The sequence below is a fragment of the Lineus longissimus genome, chromosome 3 (genome assembly GCF_910592395.1).
Source record: "Lineus longissimus chromosome 3, tnLinLong1.2, whole genome shotgun sequence".
In the NCBI taxonomy this organism is placed as follows: domain Eukaryota; kingdom Metazoa; phylum Nemertea; class Pilidiophora; order Heteronemertea; family Lineidae; genus Lineus; species Lineus longissimus.
Genome location: NC_088310.1, coordinates 16,128,969 through 16,141,241, shown reverse-complemented (window position 1 = coordinate 16,141,241; position 12,273 = coordinate 16,128,969). Strand labels below are relative to the sequence as shown.

Below are 12,273 nucleotides of genomic sequence, written 5' to 3'. Positions count from 1 at the left end.
GCCGCTTTAGCGGTTAAGAAATGTGCCATAGACCAATTTACGCCATTTGACCTCTGTGACCTTGCAAATTACGTCAAATCAAAAACCTGTCTATTATGTGATGTATCCTTGCTAGGAGAACCTACCATAAAAATTTTGTCGAAAACAAGTCACTCATAAGAGAGATATCACACTTTTTAGGTTTCCACTTCTGGTCCCCTGGTGGCCAAGTCAACAATCAGATCGGACCGAAATTAATTGTCAGCGGTCACCTTACCTAGGGGGTCCTGTGTACAAAGTTTCAAGTCTCTAGCGGTTAAGAAACGTCCCACTGTTTTTGAAACAGGATAGGACAACGACGGACGGTGTTGTATGGACTCACCTAGACGGTGAGCCAAAAAGGAACAGAGGCAGACTCCAGCTCACATGGATCGAACAGATAAAACGAGACCTCATTCAAAACAGACATCAGAATCGAGTTAAAAAGCCCAAAGGAGACAATTAGAATAATTCTTGCACTGGCACATGATAGAGTCACCTGGCGTAGAATAGTCACAGTAGCGACACGCCATGGAGAGAGACATTGGCTCGATGTGCGCGTAGTGGGTCGACGCTTTATAGTGGGCTACATCTGTGGAGGCTTTCACTCAAATTGTACCTTCAGTGTCTGCAGAGAATGTCTTTCACTCGATGTTGGCTTACTGGACTTTGCGCAAAGAAAGCAACGCAATGCAACGAGCGCAACGGTCCCCAGGTGTAATTTCTTATATACAATACACAGCCTGCTCATCCTAGGATCCTGGTTAAATGGGGAGTTATCATTGCAAAACTAGGTCAAACGCAAGCTAGAGTCGATCAAGCTAGGACACATAACTCCAGCACACAAGCCATGACATAAAACTCCAGCACACATAGGTTACACATAAAGTTTTATAATATGGACTGGCAGCTGCAGCGATGGAATACTATTTTTTCAGTTACAGGTGATTCATTGGCAGTTAAAGGGACAATTATCTTGTCAAATTAGGTCAGTTTGGAATATGAGTTTGGCTAAGTTCATGGTGATGGATAGGTGGCGCCAGCAGCTAGCTAACTGTGCATATATTTGCTGCTATGGTCATAAATATAGGGGCTACAAGTGCAAATCACTGGGACTATTATCTTCTGACATGGGGATGGATAGGTGGGGCCAGCACGACGAATGGAAGGTGTGTTTTATATTGAGGTTTACAGGGGGCGGAGACCTGCATCACACCAGAGTAAATCTAAAATCGAACCCATGATCGAAGCACGACACCACCCCATTGAGGAGTAACTATGAGGAATTGTACCTATAACGGACGCACTACACCATCACATTGAGGAGAAATATCCACATTCAAACCCATGGCTTACATACTTGTGGAGTTAATCCCCAGAAACGAACCCATGACCAAGCATTACACCATCCACAATATAGAGGGACGGCTATTCCGTGGCCGTGTTAGCCCCAAGTTTATTTTAGGATGACAAAATGGCGGGGTCAAAAATAATGGTCGTTCCCTCATTGCGCTCGTTGCTTTCTTTGCGCCAAGTCCAGTAAGCACTAGAGGTGTACCCAAAGTGCCTGCAGAGAGTGGCTTTGGGTACTGGGTATATTCAGGAGAAAATCCAAATGTTCATTACGAACATTCCCAAGTGCTCGGCTTGGACCTTAGCCCTACTCAGAAGGGTATATTTGACCTATCTGCTTTAACAGAGGTTCTACTGTGCTTGCAGGTGTATCAGCAGGTCAAAGGAGGCCAGCCCCGAAGCATATTATTGAACCGTATCTTGTTAAGTCCCTTTATCTGGTCAAACTGTAAAGCATTCAAAGTCGAGCACTTTCCACCAGCTGTTGAGGAGAAGCCCTTCTGGGCTCTGACAAAAGAAGATTATGTCTCTTGATCCATTTGGAGAAGAACTCTATAATTCTGTGTCGAGAACATACACAATATTGAAAATGAACAGAGGGGAGAGACACTATAATTTATCATGTACAAAAAATAATTTTATTATTCAATAATCGGTATGATTACAATAGATTATCTCGGCCTAAACTTCCAGCTGTTGTCTACCAGCATTACTGAAATGAGGCCACATCATTTATCATCCGTATTGGCTCGACGGAAATATTCACAGAATCAGTTGGCTCATTGAACTACATTTAGGGTAATTATGCCTCTTAATACAGTTCCATGTTTCAAAACGTATATATTTAGAGGCAATAACACATTTATGGTTGTCAAGATTGCTGAAGGAGGTTCAAAGCTATCCCATGTTCTTTCATGAAGCATGTCTATTACCAATTGACAACCAAATATTTTGGTCTTCTTGAAGTTCTAATGGCTAAAAAAACATATAATTTAAACCTTAGATAGGTATATGGTGATGGGTAACTATCACTTGTTAGAATAGTGACACCTATTTTGGGAGCCAGAGAACCACACCAAGATCAAGGAGTCTGAGAAAGTCAGCCCCGGTGTTATTATGGTGAATTTCTAAAAAACTGGTCAACTTCAATTTGTCAAAGTCAACTGGTCAACTACCGGTATAAACATTTTCTACCAGGAGGGGGCCCTGCCTTGGATACACCACTATCTCATTTCCATATCATATTCTAACATGCTTATTTTCACTCAGGTGTCGGGATGACACATGTTTGCGACCGATCTGGCTTTGGGAGCTATACTTTTGACAGTAGAATTTATTTATTTATTATTAACGACTTCCGTACAGGACATTCCACTGAGCGACCGCATTTGATATTACTTTCTATGGCGTCATTAACGGCAATGTATTGCAACATGCATTTACCTCTACTGTGTTGTGAGACCGGTATTTCAAGCTATCCTAGCACCAGACTGAAATACCAGTTAATCAGAGTGAAGTGGTTTGACACGAGGAATAGTAGTACAATAGTACAATAGCATAAGCTAAAAGATACCATTTGGGCCTATTCGATATAAAAAGTATCCTTGAAACATGATCTGGAATCTACTGTTAACCTGGATAAATTTGCGTGCACTTTAGTTTTACGCTTACAGATAATCGCAAAAATATAAGGCAGCGAAAAAGAAAATCTGATTGAAATTGGGTTGTCAAGGTGCTAAATTTCAGAAGCACGAAACCGCAAATACTTCTAGGTTTTCAGTAGATTCTCTCTTGAAAGAGGGGCGACTAGGAGACTGGTGCCTGGTATCATATGTCCTTTTTGACATCAGTTGATAAGCCTCACAGATGATGTCAACAACTTCCCGTCCTTGCCAATGTGTAGGACCTTCCTTTCCAAAAAATCATAATAAGTCTGTTTTTGGTAAGGGAACATCCATTTCGTTTGTATGCAATTGAGGGAGGGGTAAGTTTGTGGTCCACTTTGCGTATGGACAAGGGTGAAGGGTAAGAATCAAATATTTTTGTAATCAACTGTAAAAATACCTTACATTTGCACAATTTGTTTCCTTTGTGTTTTTACAGTATGGGGGTCTGCTAAATTGTGCTTACATACTAATGGATGCCCCCTCGGGTAAATCGACTTCACAGAGTCAATATCTTTCTTGAACAGTCCATCTTTATTAAGGAATAGAAGTATAGTTGTAGAGTTCCCATGTTAAAGTGCCCTTCCAGAGGCTGATCAAGGTGCTTCCACACCAAAGTGATCCTGAAACAACCAAGTCTTAAGCCGACCCTTAAAAGTGTCAACATTTAGAGAGTTTCAAATGCTGGGGAGACCGTTTAACAGCACTGGAGCACAGGATGATAGCACGATCTCCAAAACCTGTCCAAGTTTCTATGGAGTGACTTACTCCAGTAATTGAAAAAGCCACAGATTTAAATCCAAAAGTGTATAAACAGTTGGTAGAGGCTTTGTGTACAAATTCTGATGCACTCAAGAACAGATAGAGGATTTAAGTGTTGGCAAGAAGTAGCTCACTCTATACAGGAGGGAAAGTTACTTAAGATATCCATGCAGCACCGTGGACACAGGAACTCTACAACTAGTGCCATCATTCATTCACACTACATCTACTCATATTTTTTCCTCTCATCACAGCATTTGCTGTTTTGCCATTCTGTTAGTTCCGGCTTCCAATCCTCCACATTTTCCTGTTGAACCTTGTTGTTCCAATCCTGCCACAACTGAAATAAAAGTGTTCAAAATGATGAGTCTTTCACCAAAGGAACATGCATTTTCAGTAGCATTTGAACTTTCCAAAGCTCAGTTGGGATCAGAGTGGGTGTAGACCAGGGTATGGTACACTGCCAAAAGCCTGTGGTAGAGAAAGGGTGAATCTACTGTTTGGTTCAAGATGAAATGAAAAGGCCAGGGGCTATTGTACTCACCGTACAGATATTTGGTGGTTAGGAATTCATCCTGGTTAAGAAACATTCTACATGTTGTAGTACATTAGTCAAATCAAAGTAGGTATGACATGTGATGTATCCTTGCTTGGAGTTACTACCACAAAAATATAATCGAAAACAAGTCACTAATAAGCGAGATAGTGCTTTTTTGTTTTTGGCCTCCTGGTGGCCAATTCGGGAATCAAATTGAACCAAAATTGGGTGTTGGAGGTTATATGACATAGGGAGTCGTGTTTACCGAATTTCAAGTACATAGCATTTATAGTGGTTAAGAAACGTGCCATAGTTACACTCAAATTTAGGCCACTTGACCTCTGTGACCTTGAAAATTAGGTCAAATCAAAAACCTGTATGATATGTGATGTACCCTTGCTAGGAGAACTTACCATAAAAATGTTTTCAAAAACGAGTTACTCATAAGAGCAAAGAGAGATATCACACTTTTTAGGTTTCCATTTCTGGCCACCTCTGGTGGCAAAGCCAAGAATCAGATCGAACAGAAATTCTTTGTCAGAGGTCACTTGACCTGGGGGATCCTATGTACGAAGTTTCAAGTTCATAGCTCTAGCGGCTAAGAAACGAGCCACTGTTTTTGAAACAGGTTAAGATGACGGACACAGCGGTATTGTATAGACTCCCCTACGGTGAGCCAAAAAAAGTGACAATAAAAAGCAAGCGAACATATCCGGGTTTTCAGTACTTGGTCTGAAGCTCACTTACATATACAAGGAAATATAGCAGGTTTCAGTCGGTTTCATCCTTTGTTGCACAACGTCGAACAGGCAGAAGGTGATCCGTAGCAACAGGTTGGAAAGCTCTCCATTCCCTCAACTGGCTTCTCCATGTCAAGCTGATCATCCTTTGTTACCATGGCAACCATAGGCAGAGCACTAAAACGGAAGAGTAACTTACTTACAAATCTTCTTGAATGACTTATAGTGTACATTATTCACCTCGACTACATACACGTATTGGACTATAGCTCACCCAGGGAATCAACAACACTCTCGGGTTGCCCACCTTCAGGGTCATGCTAACCAGCTCTTCGAGTGAATCTAGCCTTGAATCAAAAGGCCTCCTTTAAACTCCGCCCTTATAATGATTGCATCCCAACTTAAGAGTTTTCTCATTGTGATGAGCATATGCTAGGTCACCGAAGGAGCTATGATTATATTTTCAAACTGATGCCGAATTTCTGTCTTCGGTTTTGAATTAAAATAGTTGGGATGTACATGTCTGCTTTGATTTCTCTCGTATGCACAACTTTTTTTGTTCAAACACTGAAGACAGAGAGATGTGAACCAAAAAATAGCCACTTTGGTAGGGACATCGCATCATCACAATGAGGAAATTCCAAATTGGATATACATTCCATGCAATTCTTGTTATAAGTCTTTGCTTGTCTCTCACTTGGGAAAAGCGTCAAATTTTTTAAAGTTTTCAAAATTGAAAAAGAATCCTGTGCTTATTGATAACGGATAGTAGTACTGTAGTGTAAAAGGTTACTGGGCAGCGGACAGTTTGGTAATAATACCCCTAATTACTCTATTGATCCTTTAAACGCAGATGAGCTGGGTGGGGCATATTACTATGGAGATTAAATATGTAATCTAGAATGAATTGATGATGGAGTGAGATTGATAATGATGATGAGAAGTTGACAAACCAACACCCATTCCTTATTCGAAATCGAAGTGTTGATTTCCCTGACGCAATTAGGAAATGAAGGCAGAAAGCAGAGAAGAGTCTACGATTGGAATATCATCACTTAATTACCAAGTTGCATTCACAGATCATTTCTATTGGCCCAATGCAGAATTTCAATTTTGTTTGCTGACATAAGTACCACTTGTTTCAATAAATTAGTGCAGTCACATCTTCTACAGAGAAAAATGTGATAATTTTCTCTCTGCAATAAAGCTAGCCCCAAGTCCATTTTAAAATTCACTGGCAAAAGTCTCCGTTTATGGATCTATGAAAAGGATGAATCATCAATGATTCTACCATTGGCCCATTCACGGATCTATGATGGAGAATGTCGATCACAGATCCATGAAGAATGTCCATCATAGATCCATGGATGAAACACATGGCCGTTTCTACCACAGGCCCAAGGATGGATCTATGATGTAATTTGTCATAGAATTTTTGACGAGTCATCAAACAATCTATCAGAATCGGTGAAATATTCTTACTTTCTAAAAATTTGAAGACTGTTCCTTAAATGGGTTTGTACTTTGCAGCTTGTGTGCATTTATATGGGACCCACAGTCATTGGATCTTTAATGGAACCCCCATTACCCTAATCTCCTATACTCCTCATCATCTTAAGTTCAGTTATCAGGACCAATGAGTTTCAATCAATTTCAAACATTTTTACCTTGAACTGGCAACTCCCAACTATGTCATCCTGGATTTTCTAACATGGCTGAAAGAGAAACAATGCATATTTGAAACAGAAGTAATGGCAGAGACAAGTTTTGAATTACTACAGATTTGAAGAGTCGGGGGAAAAAACATGGACAGAAAATATTGAAAAACAAAAGAGGAGTGTCAGTTGTCTATCAATGTAAATGTGTATGTGAATGACAAAAGCTTGGCCCCTGGTTTGATCAAGACCATCACAGGGACAAGGAGGCTTTCCAATCATGACTCGAGTTGTAAGATAATGATAGATGCTATGACAAGAAGGGATATTATGGCATATACACACAATGGATCAGTGAATATGCTTGACTAGATTTACAAAATTTTTGATGATTCAAGCTGTATAGACTTCTTCAGCAAATATCGCGAAATTACTATTACAGTTGTCAAGTAGGAAACTCAAGAGACAGATGGTAAGAAACAGCTAATATACGTAGTATTATCCTGTGGGCCCTTGGAAACCTCATGAAATTTATTTACCCTCTAATAAGGGAACATTACACATTCTGAAAACCATTTTAGGAATCATAAGATTTCTCATGCTACCAGTCTCAACATCAAGGGAGAGCGTTTTTACATTATCCATCTGGTCAAGCCTTCACATTTCCTGTTTTTCGTGATCAACAAAATCTGTGAACCGAAACATTGCTACACCGTTACGTGGCTGTAAGCTAAGTCAAAGTTGCACCTTTATTAAATGGCAGTGTCTGTTAACGGACCTCCACCCTTTATCAGACAGCATAACGAGTATATGTCATATTTTGCTGGTCATGACGACATACCTCCAGCATCGTTCAACATCAGAAAATGAGATGAGGTGATAGTTCCAGAGAAAATAAAGAAAGTTGCATGTTCGGGAAGGTTAGACAAGGTTAACCAACTTGACTTATTTTTGCAATAATGAGCAGACTTACACTTTCTACGTAAGACATGCTGTGCCAGACACAGGTACCAGCCAGAAAGGTTGAAGAGCAATGATTATTTACCATAGAATGGCAAAAAAGGTTAGCTCTTGTCTCAGGTGCTACATGTATGGTTTCCAACTGAGGCAAAGACGCAGTTTGGAGCAAAGCATTTTGACATTCCAAACATTAATACAAGGTGAGCCAAAAAGAATGCAAACCATTAAAATTTTGATAGATACAAATTTATTTTGAGGGTCATGTTGATGTATGACCTTCAAGCAATATTTCAAGTCTTGGGGTCAAACAGGTTTTGTGGTTATCTTTTTTTTAACGGTCCAAATGTCTAAATCTGCCACCTGACCCTAGACACTGTCCCCAATTTATTTATACTCTTGCACAATCAATCAATTTCTGCACAGCCCGGCCAGAACTGCTGATTTTCGCAAGAGTGGCGCAATCTATTCTGCTGAAGGAGAATAATTTGTTGTTCATCTCAAAGTGAAGGAAGCGCAATACAGTTTTCTACTCCCTTTTTCACAAAGAACTGCAAAAAGGCCTGTATCACTTATTTGTACCAAATTCTACAAGTGTTGAGGTGATAGATGGCTTGTTTTGCAGGCCCAAAATGAATAGAATTATGTAGCCTTTAACCCTTTAGTCCTCTAAACGCCCGTAGGTTTTTCCTTCAAACACCTGTGGACGCCCAAATTTACGATGTGACATCTGACATAAAAGTGCTGAATCAAACATCATTCTACTTGAGCTGAACTTCTGCTCAGTCAGTCTGTTTACTGACGAATAACAAATTTCATGTTGAAATTGCTCATTTTTAGAAATTTCTAGGAATTTTTCTTGGAGAACATATGGAAAAACAAACAAAACGCTGGCGTGCTTAAGGGTTAAATTACATTGTTCAAATGCCTTAAAATTGCACTTTCATGTTGAAACATCGAGGGCACAGAATATAAGCTGCAGCCAAGGAAGGAATACAGCATCATTGGTGTGTTGTGTTGCACTCAAAATATGCCTTGGGCCAAATCCAAAAAAGGCTTAGTTTTTGATATCATGATAACATTTTGGAAGCAGAGTAAAAATGCTCTTACTGTGATAAGTTAAGATTACTTTAGACAAAACAAAGGTTCACGCAAAAATTATTGCTCCTGTCATTAGAAGGTAGAAAATCATTTCAAATGCTCTTGATGGATGAATTAGCTTACGAGTTGCCTCCTAGGTGGCAGGACTGAAGGAAGAAGGTTTGACCACCTAGGAGTCAACAGACGAACTTAATTTTACTGACTGCTCTTATCATTTGTTATTCTCATGATTCAAGTCAGTAAGCTTAGATCTGGTTAACGTAGAGCCACTTTTCATTATGTGATCTTGTCATCGAGTTCATCATCATTGTAGCATTTTTACTTTGCCCCTGAAACGTTGTCACAAAAGACAGCTTTTGGATCAGGCCCACAGCCTAATAGATTGAAAATGCATTGCGTCATCATCACCACCTGGAGGCTGTCATGTTTCGAGGCTGTCGCAAATCCATATAGGTAGACTTTTTGGTTTGCAAAAACAATTAGATACAACCGCAACACTTGTTTTGTGCAATTCGGTTAAAAATAATGTAATACACACCAGCCATATTCACCACGGCCACCACTCATGAAATAGCGAGTAGTTTGAAGTTGTAATCCACGAGAATGCTTTAAACACAACACTCTCCCTTGATGCTGAGACTAGCATTCTGAACCTGGTCCATGATTCTGATGTGAATTGCCCAACACTATCACTGCATAAGGAAAGAACAGTTCATATAATCAACAGGCGCTGGCTAGTTAAAGGGTTAACCAGAGGCACCACCATTTTGACCAGTTGAGATCCTAAAGCTATCAGAACTCCTTCAAATCATAATGAATGCCAATTTCAAGGGTGGGAGTCTGTTCTTGGTTTTCCAGAGAACGGTTCCTCATTGCTTAACGATTTCACAGTCTAGCCAAAAGTGTAGTGCCTATGATCAACCCAACAGGGGACACGATATTTGTGATGTCACAACCGCCTTCCCAAATCTGCAGTGAAAGGTTAAATGGAACTTGCATCACCCAAGAATGACTGACGATGTTAGGTGAATGTCATGTTTGTGAATAATGAAATAGGCCTAGCTACATGTAGTTTAACCCTGTATCATGGATATTTCCTCCCCTATTATCGGATGTTCCAGGAAAACTATGACTTGGCAATGATGTTGCCATGTTGTCTGATGAATTGGTCGGCTGGGATAGGCTTGTTTAAAGCTCGACACAGCCACCATCTGGATGTGACATGAACTCCACCTGATATTATAGGGTGGGCTATTCCGCTGTGTACAAGCGTGTCATAAGCAGAGCCTGCTATACTAACAGGAAGTACATTCCAATGGCCCAAATCTTTGTTGTATAGGGTTGACCAGTGCACATATTAGGGCCATTTAGACGACAGGCGAACCACATTCTGGTCTCAAAAATTGCGTGCATTTAGACGATCAGCACAATCCAGTCTTATCTGGACGCATTTCTGCAGATATTGGAGCTCTCCAATACCTGTTGCTTGTGGAGGTATAAAAAATACGTTAGTGCGCATGCGCCCAGGTAAAATGAATCCGGATTCGGTATCCATTTGGGTTTAGACGACGCTTTTGATCCGGATGCATCTAGATTAAAACTACCTCGATTAATGTTTTTTTAAAAATCGGGATGGGACCACATTGATCTGGATCATTTTGCATTTAGACGAGAAAAATTTAGACCACAGTTGGATTCAATCGTATCGCATATGGCTTTATTCCTGTCGTCTAAACGGCCCTATTAATGCTGACGGGGTATAGCCCATTGAAAAACAGCCGATTTGTATTGAAATACCCTTTCGTAACAAAAGAATGTGATCAATGGACTCTACTTCCGGGATATATAGCATGCTCGTTAGTACACTGTGTATTCATTGCCGGAATAAATCAACATACCAATCACTTTAAAATTGATCGAGTGAAATCCTGTAGGTAATTAGATAGAACTAGACATGACAATAGAGCATGTATTATGCATGCAACACTTGTATATCAGTCTACACAGCAGCATAGCTGAAATTAGTGTTAAGTAGGTATTTTCAAAATTCAAGAACAAAATGTTAATTTTTGAACTAACGAACATGGTCTTAAAGGGAAATAACTAAGCTGCAGTGAAAAAGGTTGGATGTTGTTGACTATTGTAATGCTAAAAACGATAATGGGGTCATTGTTAAATAAAACTGTTTTGATCCTGGGTTTGTTCATTTAGCTTTCCATCACCATGAGCCCACTTTCCTGCACAATTTGCAGAAAGGAGAATTATCGTGTTTATGATGGAGTCAGACACTTGAGTATTACAAAAGGACTAGTGTGGCTGAATTAATTGGAGAAGTATGGAAACTATAGCAATATAAAGCAACTCCCACCACCAAAATTTTAATTTTGTATTGCTCTCGCGCTATGGCACAGCATGATGGAGGGGAGGAACAAAACAATACAGGGTGGCCCGAATTAAAAGGCAAATTCTTATTCATACAACGGGCAGTGTCAATGCAAAAAAAATTGCAACAATGCAAAAAATGTATGGCGCCACCTATTGTGAAAAGCTTAATTGTGAATTACAAGACATGATGCATGGTCTGAAATAAGGCAAGATGTTCCATGTTGTTAGCACCGGATGCAGAGGGTTGGTCGGAGTATATGATGCTGAAAATGACAAGATGAAATGATAGCCTACCTGGTCTCTTCAAAGTGACATGGAGTTGTGCTCCCACGCACGATCAGGGCATGAATGAGGGATAGTGTCCAGTCACATCGGGCTAATGACGTGGAGTTGATGACAGACCAAGGGTCAAGGCCACCATTTCAAGGTCAGGGTCAAGTTACCCAAGATTGAAATCAAAAATCAAAAATGTCTGAAGATACACTGATACTAGATACTAAGTACACGGTTCTTGAGAGTTGAACTGAAAGGGTGAGCTATGAGAAGATACATGTAAGCGTCCGCTGCCAAGGTGAGATATGACAGACAGCGAACTCTTACCAGGAAAATGAACGCATGCAAAGTGTTTGAAAAAAAAAGCATACTGAATGAGAATGTTGCACATCCTTCATGTAGCCTTGACCCTGTTTGAAATGGTGACCAGCCCTGCAGTTTCAAGAACAGCATTGAAAATCACTGGAGTCTTAAGATTACTGCAGCTAACAGTCACATTTAAAGACATAACACAGAATGGAATTTTTCTTATGTACATCATTATTCTGATTCACCGAAGGAAATAACCATCCAGTAGCATCGCTGAAGGTTGCTACCATTATTTCATACCTCCATTTTAGATACTGTTTCAAGCTTCTAGTTCACAATGGTAAGATTTTTATAGGACTTGGTAATTAAGCCAATAAATATGTTTTTTAAACACACTGTATCATCAAAACCTACTCTTCCCCGATACACCAATTCGGAAGTATGATTTCCCAGGTGATGCCATCAGTTAACTTTACATTAGGGTACTATAACTTCAATTCTTCTGTCAACTGTGAATC

General features: G+C 40.0%; 1 long non-coding RNA gene across 1 annotated transcript; it reads right to left on the bottom strand.

The window, feature by feature from the left end:
• Window positions 1-1,986: 1,986 nt before the first annotated feature.
• On the bottom strand, window positions 1,987-9,320 carry LOC135484031 (uncharacterized). The gene is made up of 3 exons (XR_010446413.1): window positions 6,743-9,320; window positions 5,083-5,252; window positions 1,987-4,137 (listed from the first exon to the last, which is right to left on the bottom strand). It is a non-coding gene; the product is annotated as an uncharacterized LOC135484031 (long non-coding RNA).
• Between the last annotated feature and the right edge of the window lie 2,953 nt (window positions 9,321-12,273).